The sequence below is a fragment of the Sceloporus occidentalis genome, unplaced genomic scaffold (genome assembly GCF_023333645.1).
Source record: "Sceloporus occidentalis isolate IW3139 unplaced genomic scaffold, rSceOcc1.0.p SCAF_159, whole genome shotgun sequence".
Classification (NCBI taxonomy): domain Eukaryota; kingdom Metazoa; phylum Chordata; class Lepidosauria; order Squamata; family Phrynosomatidae; genus Sceloporus; species Sceloporus occidentalis.
Window position 1 is genome coordinate 1,009,348 of NW_028317139.1, and position 13,697 is coordinate 1,023,044.

General features: G+C 37.6%; 1 protein-coding gene across 1 annotated transcript in view; it reads right to left on the reverse strand.

Annotated features, from left to right (window-relative positions):
* Positions 1-13,697, reverse strand: part of LOC149280149 (anosmin-1-like) — an 80,006-nt gene that overhangs the window by 37,748 nt on the left and 28,561 nt on the right. The gene's annotated exons all lie outside the window — the stretch shown is intronic.

Below are 13,697 nucleotides of genomic sequence, written 5' to 3' on the forward strand. Positions count from 1 at the left end.
CCATATGTTTTTCTTTTCGTCTACTTGATTCTTGGGAACCTAAAACCACAAAAGTAAGCACACAGACGGAACAGTATTTCACATAATCTGACTCAACTGGCATCTATTGGCAACTATTATATTGGCTTGTGATAATTGGAAAGTTACTTATGATGTCATCTATTAAATGTATCCCAATTATGAAGTATGTGCCAATTTCAATACAGAACAATCGAGATAACTAGAAGGGTGTACCAACCGACCCACTAGACATAAGTCAATGTATATTTTAGTGATTTAATGCAGTTGTGTCAGATCTTTTCTAAAATCCATATTTTATTTTAATGAATAAATGTATATAATAGCATTACCATATTAAAAAGGTAATATTTCTATTTAAAACCACTACAGTTTATACCCTATTAAAGTGTCTCAGCTAACCAGAGGCAAGAAATGCAATGTATTGTCAAACTGCCTTCTCCTAAATACCCCACAATACCAGCAGGCATGCACATAAAATAATGTATTCTGGTTAACAGATTGAATACATAAAAATAATGAAATGGAATGATACATAAGGTAATTGTTTATTTTTGATCAAGCTCTGATATGCCTACATTGTCCACGTTATTGGAGACCAAAGATGCTTAGCTTCATTATTACAGCAAAATATATTTATAATTTTCCTGACATAAATGAATATATTCTCCCATATGATCGCATTGGAAGGGAAATGAGGGATTTTACCCATTCTAGGCTACCACACCTCAAACGCATGTTCCAAGCCAGCTGAGAAAGAGGGATAGAAAGTAATGTTTTCCAAGTAGCAGGGAAAGTATTATGCGTCAAATTTGGTTATGGTATTTTTTTAAGAAAGCACAAGAGCCAGCTCAGGTTGGGGAAAAAAAATATAACTTGGAAAATACCGAAACTCTCTGTTTAATGTTTATGTCCAATACGGACATATATTATCATATAGAAAAATGTTACAGTTTGTTCTAGAATCACCAGGTTTTAATTAAATTACATAGGTTATTTTCAGGACACACTTGTGCACACTGGAAATCTCAGATGATACCATCTGAAATTTTAGTACTTGTAAGTTGATTGGTTGATTTTGACTCTAAGCCAAGTCTCTGATTATTTTTAGCAAGCAAATGTACAGCTGAAACAAATGATGTGTATGTTATGGCTTCCTCTGGACATAAAAAAGTCTCCATAATGGGCATTAACAGACATGGCTAAATTAACTTGAGTTGATATTTTATTATTTTTTAGATAGAGACGCATAATGAAAATTCTAAAAGAAATGTATCCTGGAACATTATATATATATATATATGTATATATGTTATCTGGTTACATTTAAAAAGTGAATTTGCAAAAAAAAAATCGTACATGTAGTAAAAGAAATAAATACAGCAATATAAAGTGTATATTAATAAAATATATGTACAGACAGTTAAGCAGTGATAAGGCTATTGTCTGTGTTTAAACAAGCACTAAAATATAGTTTGAAAAAAAAATAGGTAGATCACCTGTTAATCTTGTTACATACAGGGGCCTTGCATGATCTTCAGGGTTATATGACTCTTATTGCTGAACAATAAATGTAAGATTTTGCTTACAGGGACACTCTAGCCATCATATGCACTTAAATGAATATGATAGCCGAGAAGCCCCTTTAAAAGAATTTCCGTTCTGCAGAATCCCCCCATATGCCTTTGCCCAATTGGCGACCTAAGCTATTTTCCGTGATATGCATGTGATATGCTAACCACCATAACAAAGAGAAAAGTGTGAGCAAATTAATGCATCTCCACACTCCAACTGATGAATCCACAGAAGTCCGGCTGGTATAAAAATTATTGAAAAAAAGATGTATAATAACAAAGCCAATAGAGAGAAGTCTTAATCATAGGCTTACCGCCAATCAGCTCTAGAATCTATTGAGACATTGAGCCTCTTTAAGCATGTTTTTTTTATCTTTTTTATGGCATCCGACTCTTGGTTCAACACACAGTACCCTTTTTTGTGTTAAACTTGCATTATAGAATGGTTCCTGATAGGATCTATACATTTACTCATTCTGTCTAGTTTTCTGTCTCTACTCCCATTTACTAAATACTATGAGTGTTCCTGCAGGTGTATGTGTGTGTGTGCGTGTGAAATCAAAGCAGATTTTGCAAGGGTTCATTCTGCAGATGAAACAGTAAATTTGTTATTGCAGAACTATAAAAAAAATCCTACAAAGCATTTGGTCTTTTTCACAGATTGCAGTATCAGTTTTTATAACTGTGTCAAAAGAGCTTCATCAAAAGATCACAACTTATGCCTCTTCTTGTAAAATTAGTATTTAAAGACCTATAGATTTATAGACCATTTCCCTGTTTTTTTTTGTTTTTTTTTTAAAAACACTCTGCAATATAGAGCAACTTGCATTGAAGCTATTTTTCAAACTCCGGAAAAAGCAGCTGCAAAAACACAACAGCGTGTGAGAACCCCCAAGCTGCAAATTATAACACCAATCAAAAGACAGACATATTTATTTGTCAAACACTTAATCCTTGTTACAACACACCGACATACTTTATGTTCGCATTTGGTACATGCGAAGAAGGCCCATCTCCACTATACACAGAGCTCCTTTGGAACAAAGGCCACAACGATTTCAGGGAAACAAAATAGACATTTCCCGAGGAATTTAAAGGGAAATTAATGCTAGTCAGGGAAGAAACCTATTTCATGTTGAATAAAATGATGGTACATTTTAAAAGCTGTTGCGGTTCTAAAATGTATCCGTGATTGGTAATGAGCGCATGATGGAATAATGCACAACTTTGAATATCAAAACGTAATAAAGTATAAACAAGAAATAGTCGCTATATCTAGATGTTATCACCCAAACAACCACATCAAGCAGGGGACAGATTCCCTAACTGTGTTTCATATGGATGGTGCTTGACGAACATCCTGATTTCATGTCACACTCTTTCATATAGATTAACCAAACTCTCTATAGATACGCAATATAGAACCCTGTATGTTTCCGGTAGCAGTTGCATATAAAGTAACCTTCTTTTGCCACAGCTTCTTCTGGGTGGCATGTGTTAAAAATGCTTTTTTTTCCTCAAGGACTGGGGAATCTAGATTTGTGGACCTAAAAATGATAAAGGACACAACAAAGAGGAGTCATACCTCTCAAGGGGCAAGACACTCCCTTGCCACCCTATGTTCTGGTTGTGTACTGGGGAAGAACCTGATCTTTACCCCAACTACCCCAAAGTCTACCACCCTCAGATAAGATGTTGTATACTACAAGGAAGCCTATCAGGGATATACTCCATGTGCCCTTAGGTCAGATCACAGCCCAATACGGTTAGTAGGAATAGACTCAAGAAGGAACTCAGAATTTTTATAACACTGGGGCCCTGTTACACAGTCACACTATTTTAAAACCTGTTTTGGTCTACATTATAACCTGTACTCTCATTCTTCCCCTCACGCGCAATTGAAGTCTAGCTTTGTCAACGCTGTCTCAAACCGTCAATGCCACCACACATATCTGTCGTCAAGAACAAGCAATCATCATAAGCTTCCGTTTCAGTAGCTAAGCACGTGATGGATGCAGATATCACAGCAATGTGGTTTCTATGTTAACAGGGTCCCCGAAATCTTATCGATATATTAAGAAGGTATTTGGTTTATATAATGTTTCATTGCTAACCCTGGCTGCAACATGATACTGAACATGAACAAAAAAAAAAAGTATCATATATATAGCCCCTAATGATTTACTGGAACCGATGCCTATGTAACTAATACAGTAAAAATCTCATGTCACTATGCAGAGAATTTAACAGTCAAACGGAGTTGTGTTCATAACCATATTTTTCCTGCATGGCTGAAACATACAGAACAATGAAAATATAAAGAGCCCTGTAGCATTTCATTAGTACAATATGTACATACATTTAATCAGTCATGTGTTCTTAATGCTATCTACGGTAAACAATAACACACTGCATTTCGTATGCAGCCAAGCAGAAAACCAGACTTTTAATGATTCCCTCCATACAGAACGCTCTGCCCTACAGCAGTCTATAGGATACAAAAGATGAAAATAATACAGGTGATAAATAACTGTAGACGTATGTAAATTAACATGTGGAAAAGAGTCACTGAAGATAATCCTCTATAAATCATTATTATTATATATTAAGTTTAAAGAACTTGAGAAAGGTAGAGAAAGCTGGGCAGGCAGATAGACAACTTACGTGTATTTATAACTTATATATAGATTTATACACTTATATATTAACAACCTAGGGTTAATATAGCAACCGATACAACCAATGAGCGTTTTGTTTAAGCTACTTTTCATTCTAAATCCGGTTACGCTTGGAGAATGCATCCTTTATTACAAGACTACAGTAGCCTCGGGGATTCAACTTCTCTTTCCACACAATAATAAAATGCTATTGTTTTGTCAAAATACCCCAAAACACTCTCAAGAAACCGCTTGCTTGGTGACCTGGATCATACGTACTTGCAGTGGTGGTGCAGACATACAAATTAATTTGGAAGTCACATCTGGCCCACAGGCCTTCAGCTGGACAATCCAACTACACTGATGTGAATTACTGTCTAGGGCAGCAGTATATTTGCATTCCTGATAACATGTTAGAGCAATGATGTCTAACCTTTGGCACGTCAGGTGTTGTGAATTACAGTCCCCTCACACTCTAACAGTCCATTGACCAGGAACGCATGATGGGAAATAAAGTCAGCAACAGCTGAAGTGCCAAAGGTGAACGCTCGCTATAGTGGAAAGTCAAAGCTGCCACTTTATGTTCCTATACATTATATATATATATATATATATGTACCCGTATATACATTTTCTGGCAAACCAAATACCCTATTGAATAAAGAATAAAGATTTGCCCTATGACTGCTATTTAGCCTGCATTAGATAAACTTTAGTAAAAATGAGCACAACGGTGTAGCTTGCCTGAAAATAAATGCTCTGCATAACTCAATTAGTTGCAGAAACCATCCATGTAACCCAAAGGTTTAGTCAATGAAACACAAGGCCCAGTGACAACAAACTGCAAGGTGATGGGCCATGATTATGAGCCGATATGTTCTCATCTTGATTTCATTCTTGTGTACACATCTAGCTCAGAAGCCAATGTACAAGAAACTATTTTCTTCAATCACTGCAATGATCAATGATCCTAGAGAGTAGACCTTATGGTTCCAGCACCTTTAAGATTAACAGTTGGCATTTTGGGTCCACTTTGTCAGCCATGCATCATATACACGGTCAGCACGATTTAATGCAATAGTCTAAAGGAAATAATTAAGAAAACTTTGCAATACGGAATACAAGTGTATCCTTGATTAGGTGGCCTTGATGGTGTCACTGAGTCATAGCCGAGGAACAAGGAGACAATTACAGGAAGGTCATGGGCATGTACTGACAAATGACGTGTTTAGAAAGTAGAGTTCATTGATTGCTTTATATATTAGGACAGAAGAATATTCATGCTCTATGCATTATTTTAATAATATACATTGTTCTTCTTAATGCCATACTCCACTACATAAATAGCTTTCAATAGATCACAAAGTGACATTAAAAGTCTCAGTAAAGCCCTAAGCCCTAGTCACACATCTAACCACATCCCTCTAAGACAAAAGAGTCCCTTTTTGGTCATGTTGAGAGATATGATTTAGCAATGATGTTTGGATATTGTGGACTTGTATTTTCGAGGTTATATATAGCCTGTTTTTATTTTAAAAAGTCTATATTTAGGCAGAGAATAGGCTTGTCCCAGGAAGGTAAACCCAAAGGAAAAGAGGAACTCTACTAAAAAGCTTTCGTCCCTGATTGACATTTAAAAACAGTAGACGCAACATTACTTATGCATGCTGCTAATTTATCATTCATTAAATTTTAGATCCTAATCCATGTATTTTCTTCTCTATAGAGCTGCTCCTGACAGTTGAGATAATGCAAACATTGTTGGCCTTAGAGGAGGAATAACCACAAATGTCACATATCAAAAGAATATGTTGACTGGTCACTGACAATAGGCTGGGTAGAATTAACGGTACAATACTTTCAGATGGGTCAACAAGATGCCCGAAAGCACATTCCCATTAAGTGAGTACAGAGCTTATCTACTGAACAACACTGAATCAATGCTAAGCAAACTGTTTTTACTGAAATATAGTTGGTTTAATAAGTTTGTAGAGTAGATAATGGTCTCAAAATAAAATAAAAGTTAAACAGAATAACGTCTGTCACTTAGTACTGGGCATTTTCTTTGTAATGGTGGTATGAGCTGGTGTAGCTAAGCTAGAAATTTGAAATATGTCAATGTACCTAAAGAACCTTAGACAATAGTGAGAACACGTGCAACTCATGGAATATTGGGTAGAGTTTGTAGAAAAATGGTTCTTGGTTCAGTTCTCATACCACCAGGTATAGCATGTATGATGATCCCTACCCCCTTTTGAGGATGGGTATGGAAACAAATATGGTGAGAAAAAAAGGAGGTGAGGGGACCGAGAAAACATCAGTGTTGACCTTTTCCTGCTACGTTCCTTTAATTGTTTGTCATCAAATCACTAAGCAATTCTCACAGAGGACATGATATCAAAAACAGGACAAAAAACAGGAAATGTGCATTTTAGAAAGCCAAAATCCGCTCTCATTTACAAGTGAAGAAGTAAAGGTGAATGAAAAACTCAAGCACTAACCCTAGATAAAGCACTCACTATTGCAGATCATTTCATATATAGCATATTCTGCTAGTTTATTAAATATATCTAAAACTACAGACTGAACGCATCATACAAGATCACTATGATGAACAAAGAACAAGGGACATAAAAGGGCAAACAGGTCACATAAAATCAGATTCCATTAAATGGTTATCAATATAATGACATATTGACCTCCACCAGAAGCTAGTGATGGAAGTACCTTCATTATTTATTTATCTAATAATTAAAAAAGGGTTTATTTAACATCTTCAATGTCAACATACACTGTCAAATTATTTTTCACACCTGGTTAAGTGTTTGTTTGTATTATACTTGCCTAAAAAGGTTATAGATTTTCAGGTATAGGCAAAGAACTGCTATACGGATAGATATATTCTTTATGGAAAAATAACTATGTATACTTGACCTGTCCAGAAGATGTTATGATCCCCTGTTTGCTATTAGGAGGTTTTACCTTTTTACAATAAACTTCATCCTTATTATCTGATCTTCAGTTTATTACTGAGCTGCAATTTCTGCAATTTTCTGGACAGGAGGGGTCCTCACACCCATTTACCCAAAAACTTTGCTGGGACACTGCAGGCCAACAATGTCACGTGTACTACTGGGGCAATTTTCCACTCCAGCAGCATTAACAACATTTTTGCCCTCGCTCATCAATCTCTGTAATTTAAAACATTTTATCATCGCATGTCTGGAAATTTGTTTCACTTTAAGTTACTAAAGTCTTGAGGACTTCTAGGAGTGGGTGTAGGAACAACTTATCTTTGTCCTGGAGAAGTATCTTTTGACATCTCCAAAGGAATGTACTACTCCAGTAGTAATCAAATAAAATGCAGTGTACATTCTAATGTGTTACTTATGTTAAATTGACAAAAATTACCAAATGTTTGGGCCTATAATCCTTTCTGGATACAAAATTAATTAGTTAAACTAATTGATTTCAGATAATAGGATTATTGATCAACAGCTCTAATGAAAACATTGTCATTTTCCAATAAGAAAGGCTACAGTTACACGGAAGAACGTACAAGTGACACTCAAATGTAGCAATAGCATTGTGTTAGCATGCTATCTTGTTGCTTTCTTAGCAGTGGCGTCGCTACAGGGGGGCAAGGGGGGGCAATTGCCCCCCCAAGGTTAATCCTTGCCCCCCCTGTTGCCCCCCTGCCGAATTTGGAATAAAGTCCCAATGCGACTTTAAATCCCGTCTGTTTTTTATTTATTTGTTTATTTTTTAATGCGGAGGAGGGAGAGGGTGCGGCCCGCGTAAGATCGGCAGCCAGGGCAACCGATCTTACGCGGGCCGCACCTCGAGCCCTGATACTTACCTGTGGGAGGGTCTTCTGTACTGCATAGAGGAAGCGGAACCTAGCAGAGTTCACGTGACATCACATGACTCTGCTCCAGTCCTGCTTCCTTTGTGCAGTACCAGAGAACGCAGAAGGAGGCCGCGCCCTCTGCTGAAGTCTGTGAGCTGCATCGAGGAGCTTCAGTGAAGGTAAGGGGGTGGGGAGGGTGTTTGAATGAGTATGCGTGATTGAGGGAATTAATCTGTGAATGAATGAGTATATGAATGAATGAGTGTGTGTGATAGCATGGATGTGTAAGTGCTGGAACCTAGGCATGATGGGACTGTGATTGCTGTTAGCAATCACACTCCTATCATCCCAAGTCAGCCAGTACATGCTGAAACCTAGCTAGCTGCCCCCCTTGTGTATTGATGCTGCCAGCAGTATGGGGTCTACACATCACTTAAAGCCACCCTGTACCAGCATGTACTGGCTGACCTGGCATGATAGGAGTGTGATTGCTAACAGCAATCACAGCAAGCACAGTCCCATCATGCCTAGGTACCAGCATTTACTGGTTGCCTGGGTATGATAGGAGTGTGATTGCTGTGTGGGCAGTGTGGACGCCAGGGCTGGCTTTGGGGTGTGCAACCTGTGATTGATGCCTGTAATTTAGGGGGTTTTAAATATACCTTTTAATGACGTGTTTTTCTGTGAATTCCAATTGATCTATACCGGCAAAGCTGGGTTTTTGCGTTATTCTGTAGATCCATATCTATATATTTCCATACATTATTTATGTATACCTGCAAATACAGTATTTGTATGTCTTATTCAGTTGATTAATACCTGCAATGCTGTTTCCATGTTTTTATTTGATCTATACCTGCAATGCTACATTTTATATACTATTGTATACCTGCAAATACAGGATTTGTATGTTTGATTCTCTTTATTTGATATATACCTTCAGTAATGAGATCACAAGTGAATTTCAGTTGATCTACACATGCAAAGCTTGGTTTGTGTGTTAATGTGTTGATCTATACCTGCTATCGGCAACTGGGGCTAATATTAATATATATGGGCAGCAGGGGCATCAATACACAAGAGGCAAAAACACTAAGGGGGGTATAAACGACAATGCAGTGTGAAAAATCCATCCTGATGTAGACCTCTGTGACGTAGATTGTGTCCTGCTGTTTGTGTGTTTTTGGTTATCAGTGTAGCAGAGCCTGTCCTAGGGTGTGTGTTTGGGTGTTGGTGTGGCAGAGCCTGTCCTGTTGTGTGTGTGTGTGTTTGGATGTGGGTGTAGCAGAGCCTGTCCTGATGTGTGTGGGTGTCTGTGTGGCAGAGCCTGTCCTGGTGTGTGTGTTTGGTTGTTGGTGTGGCAGAGCCTGTCCTGGTGTGTGTGTCTGGGTGTCGGTGTGACAGAGCCTGTGTTGGTGTGTGTGTTTGGTCATCTGTTTCCTGACACTTAACTTACAGTAGGAATTATTTAATTTATATTTATCCAGAGATAAAATGCCCTCCTGAAGTTATATATATAGTGATTTCAGGGCCTTGAACTTTTGTCCCCTGAAGTCACTACGACTGTGTTATAATATTTATTTATTTCAAGGATTAGTCGCACTCATTTGTGGCTTCAGGCTTCCCATGTTGAATGATCAAGTATTATTTTAGCCCAATAACAAAAGTATAATTCCATAGCACATTACTTTTGGAAATTATGAATGCCCCCCCCCCCCCAGTTTGACTGTGGTATCTTGTGTACCCCCCCCCCTATATATTGTTTCTAGAGTTGCCACTGTTCCTTAGTAAGTATGTTTATATCAATATGCTCATTTGTCAGCTGTCTTTATGCATCTTCTCAGCAGTGGCATATGACCCTGGCCCTAGCACAGAGAAAAAAAAAAAAAGAGCTTTCAGAATTTGTTACATGTGCATCTGCCACCCAGTGAGTGAATAATGAGGTCTACAAATATCCGTCAACAGAGTGGTTCTGAACCAAACAAAAATTAACAACCGTAGCTAGGCCAAGCCCTTCCTGCTGGGCACAGCCAGCCTCCCATCAGCTCACAAACCACCCAGAAGAACCATCGGCAGCTTGAATTCTTTGTATCCCAAGTTTGATTTGTTTCTTCTTGTTTTCTATTTTCTATATTTTTTTCTATACCTATCGTATACCAGTAGCATTTAAGAATAGAATAACAGATTATCAAATGGCCTATACAACACCTATGCAACACATTAGTGCTATAAATAAAGTTTAGTTAGTAAGACCAAACTTATTTATAAGGTTACAAAGACAACACAACTAGGGATGGATTTCTATTTCGCAGGGCAAAAGTTTAGCGGTCACTTTTATTTTGTTAGCCACATCTGAAGAAAACACTTACTTTATTTAGAATTTGTGAAGTTAATTTCTCAAATCCCGTAGACATCAAACACTAACTTGTGTACTTCACAATTCTATGAAAAAAAGGCTTTCTGATTCATGGCACATTAATAGCAAAAAAAAAGTAATTGTGTCCAAGGGAGAGTTAATATACCCTGTTATATAGATGCAAGCATTCCTGTTTCTCGCCACTACAATGTCCTGGCATGGTACCTCTGCTAAGTAAATATCCATGAACAGGTAGTAGCAGAATCCCATGGAACATAAACTTTCCTTTGGATTCTCTGCAGTAATATGATCAAACCCAGCAAAGCATGTTAAAATAAATGTAAACATTCTGACCACAAACCATGTGGTTTTCTATAAATCAAGTAAGCCTTGCAGTAGCCCTAGGGCTTAAATAGGGTGCAATCATTGGGTCCCCTCCACATTTGCACTTAAATGGTTACGTTGGAGTGGGATAAGCTGACACTTGCTTTAAATCAGACTTGTTAGTAATTTGCCTTGCATCTCCGAAGCTCTGACTTGAACTAAAGTGCTGGATCAGCTATGGTTCACTGATAATTGGGCTACTGCAAGACGCTACTTAATGAACTACTCTCTAGATAGCAAAGATTTACAGTTGATTAGCCTGCATAGCTCGGTTGCTTTTCTCAAACAGTTCTAGGAAGAGATTATTTTTGTGCCCAAGTAACTCCAAATAAAGGAGGGGTTTTGCTCCGAGTCTGCTTTGTGAATGTCCCTTGATTCTGTACAGAGTGTTCAGTGAAGCAGATAAAGCAAACTTAAAGATGCATTTAGTTCCCAAGAATGGCGCCATCAATACTACTTCTGTGTGTTATTTTGTACCTTCCATTTGTGTAATCATAAAATGCACCATTTGTTAAATCGGGCCACTTAACACTGATTTTTTTTTTTTATTCTCGAGAAGAAAGACTTGATCTAAGGATAGTATTTGAAGTTTAGTGGCAAACCGATGGCAGTACATATTGTGGGATGCTTCGTTCCTTGAATAATTTGGTTAATTCATTATTGCCTGCACGGTTAAACTCGGACTTTCAAAGCTTAGAATGTACAATAGCCGATACTCAGACTCACGTCATTCTACTTGATAAGTGAGGCCTGCATAAAGTAGCTTCATATTAAAGAGAAGAAGACATGCATAAACATATTTAGATATTTATAAGCCTTTCTTATGTTTATTTTTTGCTCCTGTGCACACATACTGTACCTACCTGCTGGTGGTGACATTAAACCGACAAAAGTGGTATGAATCAGGTTGAACATTCCGCCTGTTGAAGGGTTAATAAAGTGACAGATGATATGCACATGGTTACCTGAACCCATGACAAGACCCTGAACCAAGTAAGATTCGAGGTCTTACAGCAGGTAGAAAAAGGGGACAGATTAAAAAGGCTCTTATCTGCCATTATTCAATATGTCTGTGTACATCCTGGTGCCTACACAAGGCCAGAAGAGTCTGACTATATAAATGCATGAAGGTATTCACACAAACCATTTCGCTGGAAGAAGCCGATCAATGTGATTGTTCACATTCTCCATTCCGTTCTCCCCCCCTACACTCACAATTAAAAGGCAACCAATCTGATCACACACAGATCAAATTGCTTTAGGAAGACAGCCGAGGATTCTAATCTGACACGTCACATGAAAGATGGACCATGCATATATAGAGATCTGGACGTCTTGGTGATGGGGTCTGTGGACCCCACACATTGTTTTACTTAATAACCTGAAAGCTAAAAGGCTCTGTTTTATTGGGTTCACTGTCATCTGAGAGCAAATACCTTTAAAAAAAATCTGATTAAGTCTGAGCTCAGTTTTTATTTCATACTTGGTCCTGACAGTGTATAATTAAAGTCGCATTAATAGCTACAAAAGACTGAAATTGGGACTGGAATCAAGAATAGTGGAAATATTATACATTGTTTTATTAATACCTGATTCTGTTCTGCATTTTTAAATGCCTAGAGCCAGGTGGTCATATTATATGCATTTTTACTGCTTTATATTGATGTTTATGTCAACATAGCAAAGAATAAATTATATTAAAATATATAATTTCCTGGATTATCATAAAAGTATACTAAGGGTATAAAATTACCTGCATTCTGTAAAAATATGCGTTCAAATACATGCTTTGATCGATGCATATGTATATGAATTTTTAATATGCAGAACAACATACGCCAAACATTTTGAAGTACTTAAATAAATTCATATGTCGTCTTACACTTTAAAACTCTTCCATCAACATCTCTGCTTCGAACAAACGTACTTGTCGTCTCTTAACGTTGCCAAAACGGAATCCTTGATTTCGAAAGTAATAGAACCAGCATTTTTCTCATTCTTCACTATACGCGGCAACAGTTGATTCAAACTATAACACTTTCCCATAATAAAATTTTGACACAGTCTTTATTATCGTGCAAGGCAGAATTCCTCTGGGTTGCGGTTGTAAAGAGGATATAAAAGTGCCCTCTGCATGCCTTCGAGCTGACATGAGTGTTCCTAGGATAAGGAACTTGGAATGCTTCAGTCTTTGAAGACTAATGATCTCCCCAATGCAGACTAATATGTTTGATAAAAGTCTCTCAGCATGAGAGAACAGAAAATTTACCATAAGAATGGCTGTACTGTGGGCTTGGCATATCACTGACACAGTCCCTGACTGGGTTTGCGGCTGGAGGCACAGACATTGCAAGCTTTGATTTAAGTGGGTTTTGACTGACAGGAAGGAGCAGGAAATCTGTTGGAAATCATTAACTCATCTTTCCACCTGAATTGTCACTAAAAGTGACTCTACGGGAAGCTCCAAACACGGGAGTATATAATTGACAATGCTTCTTTATTTGGAAGTTTATCAGGCTAGTCGTTTTTTGTAGAAATGGTTAACCTGTTTGTACAGACTTTATACATGTGTCTTGCCTCTTTTGTCTGTCCTGTGAAAAATCCATTGTATAGAGTTCTTCACACGAAGGCATTGTTGAGTTAACCGAGCGGTCTCTTCCTAATTAAGTTAAAGGGAAACCAAAGCTATTGGAGACGTTACACCTAAATAAAGATTGATATAATTATAGACAACTTATGAGTGTATGTGCTATCAGGAAGAGTCCTTTGCATGGGTATATATTGTGAGGATACAGTAGTAAGATATTTTCCATAGCTGACTTCCTCATATAATTATACTTACTATACCGATTAAGTAC